Genomic DNA, 15,664 nt, shown 5'->3' with positions numbered 1-15,664 from the left:
GGATGCCAGTACTTTTTTTTTTTACTCTTACAGATTCTTTCAAAATGAAATTTATTGAATGGTTTTCTGCATCAGATAGACATGTTTTTCATAAAGTTGTAAACTTTTCAAGATCATGTTTTGTCATTTCAAATTAATCAATCTTTTAGTCTCAAAATTGTCAACCATTTTGTATGTAAATGCAATCCAACCAGCAATATGCACGCACGGTTGCAACAAGTATAAAGACTGCGTTGAGTTGCACGTGCCCTGTATTATTTTCTTAATTAAAACGTTGGTATGATCAGGGGCGGATCCAGCTTTCGCCAATAGGGGGGGCCGAAAAATATTGTCATCGACATTTTTCTCGATTGGCCGCTATAACCTGATTTTTTTTTTGGTTTTTCAGGGGGTAGTCCTAACTAAAGACTTAAGCTTTAAGTACATGTAAGTTTTTATTGTTATAAACAAGATAAGGTGTCTCATGTGGTCTTAATATATAATGCGAGCGCGAAGCGCGAGCTAAAATTCTTTGATATTTCATGTCCTTAGAACTGAAGATTCTGAGCAGTTTTTATAATCATGAACAAAGATAAGTATCCAACTAAACAATGCGAGCGCAAAGCGCGAGCCGAAATTTTATTACAGTAACGGGAAAAGGGACACAATTAGGACTGTTTTTTAGTGATTAATGAAGATGATACAAGTATCACCAATTAAATAATGAGAGTGCAAAGCGCGAGCTCAAAATTTTTTATATTCCGTCCTGAAAAATGGAGAGTCTAATTAAGCGCGTTTTTATTTAAATAAAAAACAAGCTGGGTGTCTCAAACAATTAAATGCGAGCGCGAAGCACGAGCTTAATTTTTTGATATACTGACATGATAAAGGAGCATTTTGACAAATTTTGGAAAGAATTTCCAGAGAGGATAAGTATTTCACAAATCAAACAATGCGAGCGCGCACCGCGAGCTGAAAATTTTGATATAACAATTTGTGTAAATCAAACAAAATGATGAAAGTTGAGGTGCGAGCTAAAATATTGATTGCAAATTGATTTCAGAACTGGATATATTAAGTGTTATTTAATCCTCTTGAATGGGATTCATTACACAGGCAATGCGAGCGCGCAGCGGGAGCGAACATTTGTATATAAAGTCTATTTTCCAATTCTTCCCCGCTCCTTTTTCTTGTTTCCGGTCTTGTTTCCTTTCGGGGTCGGGCCGGCCGTTACGAGGCTGTAAATTACACATCATGGGTATAATACCTCTTTCTTACTTTTATTTATGTTTTTCGTAGTTTCTATCAAGTTAAAGAGGACACTTTTTTCTGCAGGCTGTCAAAAAATAGGGGGGGCCGGGGCCGGCTCGGCCCCCTCCTGGATCCGCGCCTGATGATGATATGATATTTAAATCTTAGAGATTTATTGATAAGTCCCAAAATTATTAACCCGTTGGGGGCTGAACCGCATGTATGCGGGCTAGAGTCTATGGGGAACGTGACTAGCAAATTCATCTCAAATGGGTTACATTTAAATCTTTTAAAATGTAATGTAAAATCTAGAGTTTGACCGTTATTATTCAAATGGAATTGATTTTGTCACGTAGTGAACATAACAGTTTTGCAACTCAAAGTCTTATGCTAAATCGATTATTTTTTTTAATTATTTATTATTATTTTTTGTTTACCTTTACAGCATTTTCATTGAAATAGATGTATAGGTCTATGAATGATTAAAGTTGTTAAGTAATCAGAATTTAGTAATCGAAACCGCGGTGCAATTTCATAAAATAATAAGAATCAACATGATCATGATGATAGCACCCCGGTTATTAGGGGAACTTTATATGCTGGGATATACATGTACAGGAAGGACCCTCACATTGTTAGATGGCTAGCAGTCTAGGACGAAGCGAAACGAAAGAATTTAATAACAATAATAATAATAAATTAATAAACTGCTTCAAACAGATGGATTTCTAAGTCCAAGGAAACTACAGTTGGCATAAGGCGATTCTGACAAGATTTGACAACATACCTCGTATTATTACTACAGAAAAGGGCAATGAAGTCTTTTGAATGGTGAGTTTCGAGTGACTTGACAAGTAATCTGTACAAAGATCAGTGGATTCGACACTGCTTTATATTAGCGTAAAGAACCAAACTTTAAGGGGGCCAGACATGGTGTATAGGGCAAAATTTCTCCAAAGCTGCGAGCGAGCATTTCTTCTCTCTTTTTTTAAAGCATTTTTAATACAAAAACATTGTGATAGATTTTGACATATCCAGAAAAATATCATAATTGCACCCTTTTATCGTTTCCTTTTCTTTATTGTTATTTCATATATTAATATTTTGTTGATCATGAAACTTTTGAGGAACATGGCCCCGCAAGGCCCCCCCCCCCCTCCGATCGGGTCCATCCGCCTTAATAAAAGGACCTCTCTCTTAGCTGATCCCTCCCATATTTGGAGATTCCTAGCGTCCAAGGAAAACAGATTTGTTCCATATGCACTGTCATTCTGGCTATTAGGAGGTTTGAACCATTATCAGAACGGAATACGTCAATTTTGTGGACTCAAAAGAGAGATAATAGAAGTAGACTATTGTGTATTTCCTTAGGCAGACAAGAGTGAAATGGTATAAGGGTAGCCTGAGTAAAATCCTATATTGACATATAGATTAACACATGTTGGGAAGTCCACAAGGCAGTCCTTGACTTTGCCAATAAACACTTGACGGAGAGGGTCTAGGTTGGGACACTGCCCAGCAAAATGTTCCGCTAGTCATACTAGTCATTAAGGGTCGCTATAATATTCATAAGCGTCAATGTTCATAGATGTCGCTAGTCATAATCAACGATGAAGATCGCTAGTCGTCATCAAAGAAGAGGGTCGCCACCATAATCAAGGAAGAGGGCCGCTGGCATAAAAAGGAAAGTGGTTCATTGATCATAATAAGGGTTGCCAATATTATGAAAGCCTCGCTAGTTATAGGGAAGATGCTCGCCAGTCATAATGGAAGAGGTTCGCCATTATAAAAGAAAAGGGTCGCCAGCCATAATATTAGAAGAGGTTCGCTGGTCATAATCGGGGAAGAGGGTCGCGAGTCATAACAGTAGAAGGGGGTCGCCAATCATAGTATATAGAGGCTCGCCAGTCATAATAGTAGAATAGGTTAGCCAGTCATAATATTAGAAGTGCTGGTTCGCTATTCATGATACTGCAGGATAGCAGAAGAGGGTCGCGAGTCATAATGGCAGAAGAGGTTCGCTAGTCATAATAGTAGAAGACGAGTGTCGCCAGTCCCATTTTCCTTTTTCGAGTACCGAACCTTCGGGTATAGGAACTTACACGTAATGAATGGATCCAGGATTCCCCTCCCCCCCCCAAAAAAAAGGAAAGGTTTTTAACCCCAAATTAATAATATTTCGTCCCCCAAAAAAATTGCCAAGCAAACAAAAATTAGAATAAATAAATAAAAAAAAATTAAAGGTTTTTAATCCAAAATTAATGATATTTCGTCCCCGAAAAATTTGACAAGCAAAAAAAAAAAAGAAGAGAGAGAAAAAAAGGTCCTCACTTTCAAAAGGGGGGGGGGCACATTTCTGTTTGAATGGCATTTTCACATGACAAATTTTAATTTTGCTTCTCAAAGGGGGGGGGGCACGGGCTAGCTGTGCCCCCCCCCCCCTGGATCCGCTGGCCCAGTGATCGGTCCTTATGACTAGTGGGCTTACCCCCCCCCCCCTCCAGTGCACGCAAGTGCTGCTTTGGGTACACTTAGGGGGTGTTGCAAGAAAATATTTGTAATCAATTGCAAATATTCTGTTGCAATTTTACAATCGATAGACCAATTTTAACTGCAGCAAATCATATTACACTGTTTGTGTCAAAAAGCAGATTAGAAATCGATTGCAAATTCACAATTATTTTCAAAATTTTTGTTTGATTTAGGCCTGAAAATTGACTTGCAATTGATCGCAAGTTTCTTGCAACACCCCCAAAGAGACAGTTTCTGTGAGTAGATATAGCAGCCATCAGAGAAGCGTTCGTGTATACGAAATCTCTGTTGGTAATTTTACCCACTCGTCAATTTTTTTAAATCCTGTTCAGTTTAATTTCGTCTACTAAACTTCAAGTTCCAATATGGATCATGGTTTTGGAATTCCCTAATCTGATTTAAATTAGTATTAAGGGTATACTTTTGAAATATAAATGAAGAATGTTTCCACGTACTCTTTAGCTTGAATTTTACATCATCCTGATACAGATATAAAGTACTTAACAGGGGCCGCGGAACGGTTTTCAAAGTGGGGGGGGGGCTGACCATGCAAAAAATCACAATCGTATGGTCATTTTTGCGTTTTTGTACACGGTTTTGGAAAAAAGTGGGGGGGGGGGGCTGAAGCCCCTCAGCCCCCGGTTAACATATGTATATCTTTATGATCATCTTTCTCAATATTCTTGAAGCAACAAAACACTTTTCTGAATTTTTAGGCCCACCAAATTCTAGTTCAATTTTTCTCGCTCCAACTTATTATCAGGAGATAATTAATATTGTTTCTGATTTTAGTTCTAAAAAAAGTACAGGACATGATGACATCAATAATTTTCTTCTAAAGGGGGTAATATCGTCAATTGCGGATCCCCTAACTCATATATTCAATCTGTCACTTCTTAACGGCATTGTCCCCGAGAGCATGAAAATTGCAAAAGTCATTCCCTTGTTTAAAAAGGGTGATAAATTAGATGTTAATAATTACCGCCCAATTTCTTTGTTATCTACATTGTCGAAAATACTTGAAAAGATTATTTATAAAAGAACTGTAATTTTTTTCAAATCAAATAATATTCTTTCAAATTCCCAATTTGGATTTAGGGAAAAGCATAGCACCACACATGCTTTATTAAGTTTCATTGAAAAAGCGGCACATTCAATCGATAAATCTTCTCATTTAATTGGTTTGTTCCTGGACTTCTCCAAGGACACCATTAATCATGATATTTTACTTAACAAATTACATCATTATGGAGTGCGTGGGAAGGCCTTGGAGTGGTTCAGGAGCTACCTCTTGAATAGGAAGCAATATGTCTTTTTAAACGGTTGCAATTCTCAAATGAAAAAAAAATTAATTGTGGAGTTCCCCAGGGTAGTCTTTTAGACCGGATTTTGTTCATAGTTTATATTAATGATTTTTGTAGATCATCAGATGTTCTTTCTTTCATTCTCTTTGCGGACGACTCTAACTTATTTTTTTCACATAAAAATCCTCTTCACCTTGCTAATATAATCAACTCTGAACTAGAAAATGTCACCGAATGGATAAGAGCAAATACATTGTCACTAAATCTTCAAAAAACAAAATATATGTTGTTTAGCAACTCTATAAATACACTTCCTGTTGATATCATTTTAGATGGAATTCCCTTGGAAAATGTATCCCATATTAAGTTTCTTGGAATAACAGTCGATAATAAGCTCTCATGGAAATTTCACATAGATAACATATGTAAAACTATTTCACGCAACATTAGTATAATTAACAAGCTTAAATTTTGTTTACCATTATCGTCCCTGCTTACATTATATTCATCCCTTATATTGCCTTATTTAAATTATGGAATTTTAGCGTGGGGTAATACACAACAAACACTCTTAGACAAATTACTCCTATTACAAAGGAAGTCTCTACGTATAATATGTCACACGGCATATTTGTCTCATACTGACCCATTATTTTTTAAACATAAAATATTGAAAATTAAAGACTTATATTTGTTTAATCTCGGTCAGTTTATGTATAACTATAACAACAACAACCTCCCAAATGTATTTAATTCAATGTTTCCAAAAAATCAATCCATTCACAACTATCCAACAAGGCGATTGGGTGAATTTCATTTACCACTTTTAAGAACTTTGCGGGCTCAGAACACATTTATATATGATGGACCGAAGTTATGGAACTCACTTCATAATGATATAACAAATGCAAAATCTTTGAACTCTTTTAAGACTAAATTAAAATTATTTCTATTAAAACCTTATAATATACTCCCAAGTTAAGGTTAATTCATCATCTCTGTCAAGTCATCATTATTACTTTAAAGACTACAATTAAAACATAAAATAATTATTATCCTTTTTTTTATTTAAAAAAAAAAAAATCTGACACAAGTCCTTCTCAGATGTGCATGCTCATTATTGAACCTCATACATTATTGTGTCTATCCTCTCTATTTTCTCCTCTCCTGTCCGCTTATCCGCCTTCCTACCGGTTATTTGTTCACGGCATCAATCACATTCTTCGTGCATTATATTCTTTCCAGGTTATTTTATATTTTTCTCCTTTTATACACATCATTGAATCCAGTTTGCTTGAGTCCACGACGGCATGTGTTCTATCTACGTACAGCAGCACCCATCCATCTTCTCAGGGCATTCTCCCCTCTTTTTTTTGGGGGGGGGGGTGGGGTGGGGAAGGGAGGATATTTATAGGACGGGTTGTTTTGTCCTTTATCAAACTATATATTTCTTATAACTTTGCATTTATTTTGTATTTCCCTCTCATGTATTTATTTTTTTCTCATTTGATTATCTGTATTTATACTTTGTTATTTTGTTATTTGTTGTGTTATCTATTTTTTGAGGGGCCCACTTTGTACAAGCATTGCTTTTTAGTGTGTCCCCCCATTTCCATCTTAATTTAATGTCTATTGAAAAATTATTATACATATTTAAAACCTACAATGTGTTGCCGAAATTGTCTAAGTGTTTTTTTTCACAACATATGTATCATTAATTTTGTTTGCAACGGATACAAATATTTATGTTTATATATGGTATACAATTTGTTTTTGTTTGATGGAAGTGAAATAAATAAATTTGAATTTGAATTTGAAAGCTAAGACCTTGAAGCTTGAAGCCCTTTTTTTCTTTTTTTTTTAAACTGTTTGCAAAGTGTTTACGCCCTCTACGTCCGTTGGTACCTGGGAATTCTGTCGATGTCTGAGCTAGCTGCTGAACACTGCACTTTCTAGAACTAAGTGAAGTTGAAGATCCGTAAATACAGTTAAACACCGCCGAATCGTTAACATATTTCCATCATGACTGATATTCTGGGTTATGGATATGCGGCCCTCATCGCCATCGGTGGAGCAATGGGATATCTAAAAGCAGGTAAAGCTTAATTCTGGTTTGAATCGACAAATGAAAAGCTTGGCAAGTTGAGTTGACGTCGTGTCACTGCTGTTCTTTGCTGGCCAGTTCCTGCGCCCGACGCAACGGGGCGGCGGACCGCAAGGCGCAACTCAGTATGCGGCTGCCCGCAAGTAACTTGGCCTCTCTCTCTTTAACATGCATATCTGATAACACGTTTTATTAAAAGCTACCTAACTTTTTTATTCCTTAACTATTTTTCGATTCACCCACAGAGATAGAAAGATCTTTTCAGTTCCTTTATTTTTATGTTACTAATTTCTTAATTTGTGATGTTAGTTTAAAGTAATCTTTAAATTTCCAAAAAGACAGGTAGGAACTTTAGTTGGGTTAGGGCACAATTATTTTGAAAACGTGTTCTGGTCTTCACTTTTTCAGAATGGCCCCAAAAATTAATGGATCATTTTAATTTTTTTTTCCCACAAAGAACATATCCTAAAGACAATATCTGCCAATTTTTGCTTGGCGAAAGGAAGTATTTTTTGTTTAATTAATTTTTGAAAAAAAATGAGGGAATAGTTATCTCTTTAACACGCACATCTGATACCAAAATCTTTTTTTTTAATCTATCATAATTTTAAATCCTTTTGCAAAAAGTTATTTTTTAATGCATGAAAGTGAATATATTATGACCCTCTTTTGAATTATATTGGGGCAAATTGCTAAAAAGTTGCAAAAAAATATATATTACTCAATGAAATTTGGGAAATTTTGTGTCATCTCTTGAACATACATGCAAAGTCAATGGGAGCTTGCACATCTGATCCTCTGTAAGGGTCAATTCAATTACAAAATAACACATTTTATCTCATTGTTTTTCACTTTAATATGGTTTCAGATTTATAATCGGGTTTCGAAAAATATTTTCCATTGGTTTTTTAATGTGTTTATCTTTTCTGCAATATATAAAACATATTTAAATAAAGGCTATTTTCTTAAGAATTCAATGCTGCCCTCTATCGGTTACCATTGAACAGTTTCGTGTACAAATTGAATGCGATTGTCAACTTTGCTCAACTTTCTTCAAAGCGAACGAACTACAGTGTATGCCTCCTTCTTCAGATATTAAAATAATCGAAGCGACATCTCGAAAATTATGCATCGACATTAACATTTTGTAAAATGCTTGATACTTCAACCAGAGACCCACGATGATGGTAAGTAATTGATGATTTACCGACTAAATATTATTTTCTGAGAGATGTAATTTGAATGTCGCATCGTACCCGTTCCCGCAAACTTCCCTGAGCTGCCGGGGAGGTGACGCGGGGTTCCCTATGTTTCACTGCGTCGTGTGGCGGCTTTAGGGCCTAGGCCTAACGTTACTAGTAGTAATTAGTATAAACTTGATTTGGGGTATTTTTTTCATTTGTCACGACCGCCATCATATTATGATAATAAGAGAATGAAATTCAAATTATTGTCGCAATTGCTGACTTTGCATTATTGCATTTGTTGGTTAAACCTTAACTAGTTTAGGCTAAAGTTAGGGCAAGTCCAAGAATTCGCTCGTGTTACGTATGGGACATTTCAGAGGCTTTAATGACCTGAAAATAGTGTTATGGTCAGTTCCCCCATGTCTGCGCAGTCTCCCAAGTCTGCGCACCCGCGTATCTGCGCGATTCTAGAAAAAGAAGATAAGCAACGAGCACGAACTTTACACATGCAATACATCTAGGCCTACAGGTATTCATAAAAAAATCTGACTCAAAATGATAGAAAAATAATGAATTCAGGGCATTTCATGTGACGGCCTGAAAATGCAGCCTTTGTCATCAAAATCCCAGAATCGTGTGCAAAGTGAATGAGTGCGCAGACATGGGGTACCATTTTCTTTTCAATCTGAAAATGACTGCCCAAAGGTTTTTTCAAGAAAATCTTATATTTTCTTTCATTTTTTAATGAGAAATTTGGTACACTTACTCTTAATAATATAAGGAACACTATTAACCAAAAGATTTTGTGAAATAAGTAGAAATACATGTTAAATCCTAACTCAAATTTATAGGTGCGCAGACTTGGGGCCCACCATCATAATTGACTTTGATTAGATTGAATACCCTCATGATTGTAGACTTCTAGGAGAAGAATAATCATGCAAAAATTGGTGACATATGACCTTGACCTTGAACTTTTAGAGAGAAAGGATGGGCAGTTACATATGGAACGTAGAAAAAACAATTTTTTAAACATTTTTTTTCAAGTTGAGAATTCTCTGAAACTGAAAGTATTTCATTTGACAACTTGTAACTTAGTGTGATAGAAGTCACAATACTCTAGTATATCTAAGGCAAGTTTCATGTCATAAGCCAAATCCCTCTAATTACAGACTCTCAATTAACAAATCAATGACATGTTAGGAGTTACGTATGGGACATATTGTGTCCCCATACTAGAGAACGTACACAATTTCCCCCATAATTCAAAAAATCGAAATAATTTAAAATATGGAAATAACAAAAAAGTTTCTGTCTTTTAAAATGTTCTATTGAGACATATTTGATATGACTGAAAAAATTAGCCATTTCAACATCTTTTTCTTGTTTTTCATGGTTTCGGGAATTTCTTTTGTATTTCTATTGTTTGTTTTTTCATATTTTTCAATTTTCAAAATTTTTTCACTTCAATTGTTTTCATTAATCAGTATTCATAACATATCAGTCTTTAAAACCTAAAGAAAAGGTAAATAATCACTTTTTAGAGCACTCTTAAAATTTGTTTTTCTCCATTCACTTTGTACACAAATCTCCCCATTCAGTCAGTAGGCAGGTCCCAAAAAAGTGGCTTCTTTCATCCAAGTGATATTCATGACTTGAGAAGTTTTGCATATTTAATGAGCTTGATGCGAACCAAAACACCTCTTTTCATTCTGTCATTGCTGCTTTAATTGTGCATCGAATTTCATGATTCTGGTATCATTGTAAAGAAGAAGAATCATTCTTTCAGGTCATGTGTTTGAATTTATTCAAATATTTTGTAATATAATATTTTGTAATATACGTTAAAATTGTGATCTAAAATATGCTACAAAATAATTATTTTCACCTGACAAAAGCTGCTATTTCCATACTTTATTTTTGTTTGAGCCCAAATGATTTTTATATCATAATAAAGCTGAATAAGTATGCTTTAAAATGGTATAGGTTTCAAAATAAGAATTGGTCTAATCGGGTCAAGATCACACTTTTCATTGTCCAAGTACATAAAGCAGCTTGAAAACAAGAATACTGCACTCTGATTGGTCAAAGGGAACACACACTGGCAAATTCCAACGGTTCCACTGCCTGGGCTCATGGGAAGGTCACACTTCCCATGTGGTAATCTCCTCAAACTACCCGCGCCTGTTGTTCTGTGAACCTTATCCAGCCAATCAGAACTCTGGATTTCATGCAAGTACAACATTTCAGAAATCTTGTCTTGTACCTTGGTGGGAAAAGTGTGATCTTGACCCGATTAAAAGGTGCCACATATCAAGAGTGACATTGTGAGAAAGTACAGAAGTTCAGCTTTATGGTGATATATATATCATTGAGGCTCAAAATAAAAAGTTTTGCTCAATTTGCAAAAGAAAACAGAGGAAGAAAAATCAGTTTTGAGGCACATATTCAGTCCAGAAATTCACTTATTTCTCAAACTATTGTATACAAAATAAATGACCAATGTGAAAGAATAACATTTACTCTATCTGATGGTGCAATGATATTTCATTTAACTAGAGGTTAAAACATGTAAATTATTAGAGAAAAAAAAATCTCACGAATCACAAGATTTTGCAAGGAGGAGGATTCAGCCACGAGATGATTTGGATGAATCTGGCCTTTTTGCTCATTAGCATAGGGACCTGCAGTCTGACTGCCATTGACATTGTGTGTAAATGTCCCATACGTAACAAACTTTTGATTAAAAAGTAAACTCTATTTTTGAAACTTTTTGGGGTATAAAATTTTCATACTTTATAAATTAGAATTTCCCAGAGATGGAACGATACAAGTATTGTATTATGAGAAATAACTTAAAAAACGTCCTCAAAATGTTACGTATGGGACATTCCATCCTTGGACAAGACCTAATCTGCATAATTAATTAGATGACACCACTTTTTTCCCCAAAAAGTAATAAGATGTTAGGGGGTACATGTCCCACCTATGACAAAACCTCACAAGTTTTGTATTTTCTATGAGTTTTTATAATTGTCCCATACGTAATGCCCATTTTACCAATTATGCAAAGTAGGTGCCCCAAATTAGCATAAATATGCATATTATCAAAATTTTCTTGATGAAGTTTTAAAATTCAACATTTGGGCTTTCTTACCCCACCAAAGATAACTTCTTAAATTAAAGATGAAATTTTGCCTTCTAGGGTGACCTTTTCTGAGACTTGCCTAACTAGTGCGTCCCACAAAAAACGAAACCGAGATTTATCGATGATTTATCATAACTTAATCACAAATACAATAGATAAATGACTTACCATTGTAAAGCTTAGAATCTCCTCTTTCATCTGAAATTATTAAGGCTGCGTTTATGCGACCTCAAGCCAGAATCATGATTTGAATCATGATTTGAATCATGATTCAAAACACAAACATGAATCACAATATCACAGAATCAGCGTTTAGACGACCTTCATTCCAATGCTGTTTCTCCTGAGATTCGGGCCAATCCAGTGCGCATCACTAGTGCGCAGTTTGACAGAGGAAGTTTTTCGCACGTGTTTCGGCTCTCGAAAAATCTTTTGCTTCCAGAATTCAGTCTATACCTCACTTACTTCTATTTTTACTTTTAGTTTACTTCTATCATATAGGGTCCATATGCTTCTATTCATCTTGTTAGTTTATCCAAAATTGGGTTCGGAAGTGAATTTCAGCGTATACTCAACAGCAACTGAGATCATTGTCTGTCCAGTTAATTCATTTACTTTAACTTGAAGTTGAAGACATGACCAAAAAATGAAAAGTAGTGGACGATGCGATGACCAACACAGAACTTGAACATGACAAGAAATGCATGCATAGTACATATAGTCATGTATATACAATGGGCATATAGAGCGCCTTGCGCTTGGCAAGAGTCAAACCGAAAGTAGTCCGACACTGTGAGGTCATAGAATCATGATTCAAATCACGATATCGTTTATTCGAACATTTTCGTACGTGATTCTGCAGAAACGTCTTTCCAAACGCCCCTTTTTTCGTGTTTCATGTTTGTGATTCTAATCATGTTTATATTCAATTTCGACTAAACGCAATCGTGATTCTGCAGAATCATGATTTAAATCATGATTCAGATCATGATTCTAGGGTAAAAAAGTGGCGGATAAACGCACCCTTAGATTATTTCTCATTCACGCATGAGTAAACGCATGAGTGAGCAAAAACAATTTGAAGAGGGCATACCAAAAAAGTCATTTGGCGGGCTGTATCTGGGTTTCAAAAAGAAAACCACAGTTTTAAAAAGTTAATTATCTGCTCTTTAATTTGATACCTCAATTACAGAAAATAGTCAAGAAATAACAAAGTTCTGGTTATTTGAAATAAGGCTTGAATTTCAATAATTTCATAAAATGAAGAGGTTTACAGGCTAGCGTTCAAACTCACTTGACACTCTGTTTTGTTGACGATCAGCCATGCATTAAGTCTTTTGTTGCTTCTGTGGGAATCCGTTGAAAACACGTTTATTTAATGAAATTATGGAAATACAAGCCTTATTTTGAAATTTCCGTCCGTGATGAAAAAAAAATATAAAAAGTTTTTTTTATTTTTTATCAGAATAGAAATAAAAAATAAAAAGGTGTAGAGGTATCTCTCTAAACACTGTACATCATTTTATTTGAACATAGCTGAAATCCGTACATTTTATCCATATCATAAACTCAATCAAAAATGATCACGGACGGACATTAATTTCATCACGGACGGACAATGTAAATTCACTCAAATTCAATTCACTCTAGTTTTATTGTTTTCATAGTTACTCCAATTTGGTTGGGATTTTCTTGTACTCTAAACATCAATCTATCATCAAACATGAATTAAAAAAAAATATGGGAAGTAAATTTTTCTGGTAGATGTTAACATTCTATTTTGAAATTTCCGTCCTTGATGAAATTAATGTCCGTCCATGATTATTTTTATTGAGTTCATGATATGGATGATATGTATGGATTCAGCTTTTTATTCTTTATCAGAATAGAAACAAAAATAAAAGTGTGTAGAAGTATCTCACTAGACACTGTACATCATTTCATTTGAATATAGCCAAAATCCATACATGTACATTTTAGCCATATCATAAATCAATCAAAATAATTGCAGACAGACATTAATTTCATCACGGACAGACAATGAGCAAATACTGAGCAGATTATGAATTCAATTTTAGTTTCAATTTGCAGTGAAAAATGGTACTGAGAATTATTTAGAGCTCAAATGGATGGAAACCTACAACTCTTCACAATTTTTTGTGAAATCTTTCTTTGGCAGTTATTGAGGCTTAATTGTTGTCAGGAATTTTTTAAAAAACATAATTGGAATGCAGATAGAGTTGGAAGCTACAAGTATGCCAAAAAGCAGGAAATGAAATAGAGCAAGAATAAGTCAAAAACTGTATATCTCATCAATTGAAGCTTGCAGAAAGTGATGGAAAAGAAGAAAGTAGAATGCATATTATGATAAGCAGAAAAAATCATAATTTTTTCCATGTACAAACCTATGGATTCACAATGCTTCTAACAGAACATGACATCACGTCCTTGAGGCTTGTGAAAAGTACAAGAATTCCTTTTTTAAAAGTCCATTTTGGAGCTAATTTTGAACAAATTGCTGATCTGGTAATCTGTGAAAATATGCATACAATTCATATAAAGCTTGCGCTGCAGTGTTTAGAAGTTTAATTGGTATCTGATTTCAATTTTGGATTCAGTCAGGGCCTAAATACATGAGGGCTGTTGATGTGAAGGGGTGTCTTCACTTTAATATGGACAAAAGATGAATTTGAAGAGAGCCTAGACAAGTGTTGTGGTCATACTTGATCCATCAAACAAGCATAATGATCAGCAACCTGTGAATCTTTTGGATTTAGTTAATGGACATAAAAAAATCTGTGCTCTTCGAAAATATATACCTAAAAATGTATGAACATGTATCATCATGATATATCATAAAAAGTATCAACATGATCATTGATCCACTGGATGTTGATTTGGTACCAACTATGGTTACACATCGTAATTCCGAAGGTTCGTAATTCCGAAGGTTCTTTATTCCGAAGATTCGTAATTCTGAAACACGCAAATTGCCTATACCTCGATGTTCGTTAATCTGAAAACGTAAAAGAATTTGTTAATCCGAACATTTGTGGCGTTATTCCGAAGGTCCGTTATTCCGAAGGTTCGATAATCCGAAAACGCATTAAGGTTCGATGTTCCGAAGGTTCGTTAATCCGAAAACGAAATAAGGTCCGTTGTTCCGAAGGTTCGTTAGTCCGAAAATGAAATAAGGTTAGTTAATCATTTAGTTTTCGGACTAACGAACCTTCGGAATTACGAACCTCATTTCTTTTTCGGACGAACGCACCTTCGGAATTACGAACCTTCGGAAATACGAACCTTCGGAATAACGAACCTTCGGAATATCCAACCTACGGAATTACGAATGTATGCGCCAACTATAGTATTCTCTAAATTGAAAAGAAGACAATGTGCATTAGGATATTTGATTTTGAAAAGAACTGTGTTTAAAAGCAATCATATGGCTAGATTATTTTGTGTGTGTAGCATAGAAATCATGTTGCTACAACTTAAATCAAGTTGTAGCAACTAGATTGAAGTTGTAGCAACTTGATTGTGCAACTAATATTGTTTAATCATATAAAAAATGTACAAATCAATACAACAGCATTTGTTCCTCCAAACAAGTAAAAAGAACTTCTTACGGAGGTACTTCCAATGTATTTTAATTGTGTCCGTCCGTGATGTCCGTCCGTGACGGAAAATATTTGCAATTCTCTCAGAAGTTTGATATTGGTTAAGAATTCAATATGCTGAACATTGAAGCTAACATACCTGAGTGTAAGTTGCATTAACAATTATTGGTCAAAGTTAAGCTATTTAGATAGAAATAATAAAAATGTTCAAAAATTCTGAAAACCACATTTCTATCATGTCCGTCCGTGATATGGCTCATTTAGTGGCTACCTATGTTTGTAGGTAACCATGGCAACAAACTGTTTTCATCATTCTGCATACTTTGTCCTACCCTTCACTATAAAACACAAAGGAACCATGTTCATCTTATTCCTAATTTGTTACAAGCCTTCAAAGTTTTCAAAGTCTATCAAATGTCCGTCCGTGATGAACTGATCACGCTCATGGATGGTGTTTCAAAACCGTGTCTCATTGTCTTACAAACATGTATCTTATTTTGAAGCTGGTTGTTGACCTGAAAAAAGGACACAATTTTAAC

The sequence above is a fragment of the Lytechinus pictus genome, chromosome 17, assembly GCF_037042905.1.
Source record: "Lytechinus pictus isolate F3 Inbred chromosome 17, Lp3.0, whole genome shotgun sequence".
NCBI lineage: Eukaryota > Metazoa > Echinodermata > Echinoidea > Temnopleuroida > Toxopneustidae > Lytechinus > Lytechinus pictus.
The sequence above is the reverse complement of the archived record's forward strand: the minus strand, read 5'-3'. Positions refer to the sequence as shown.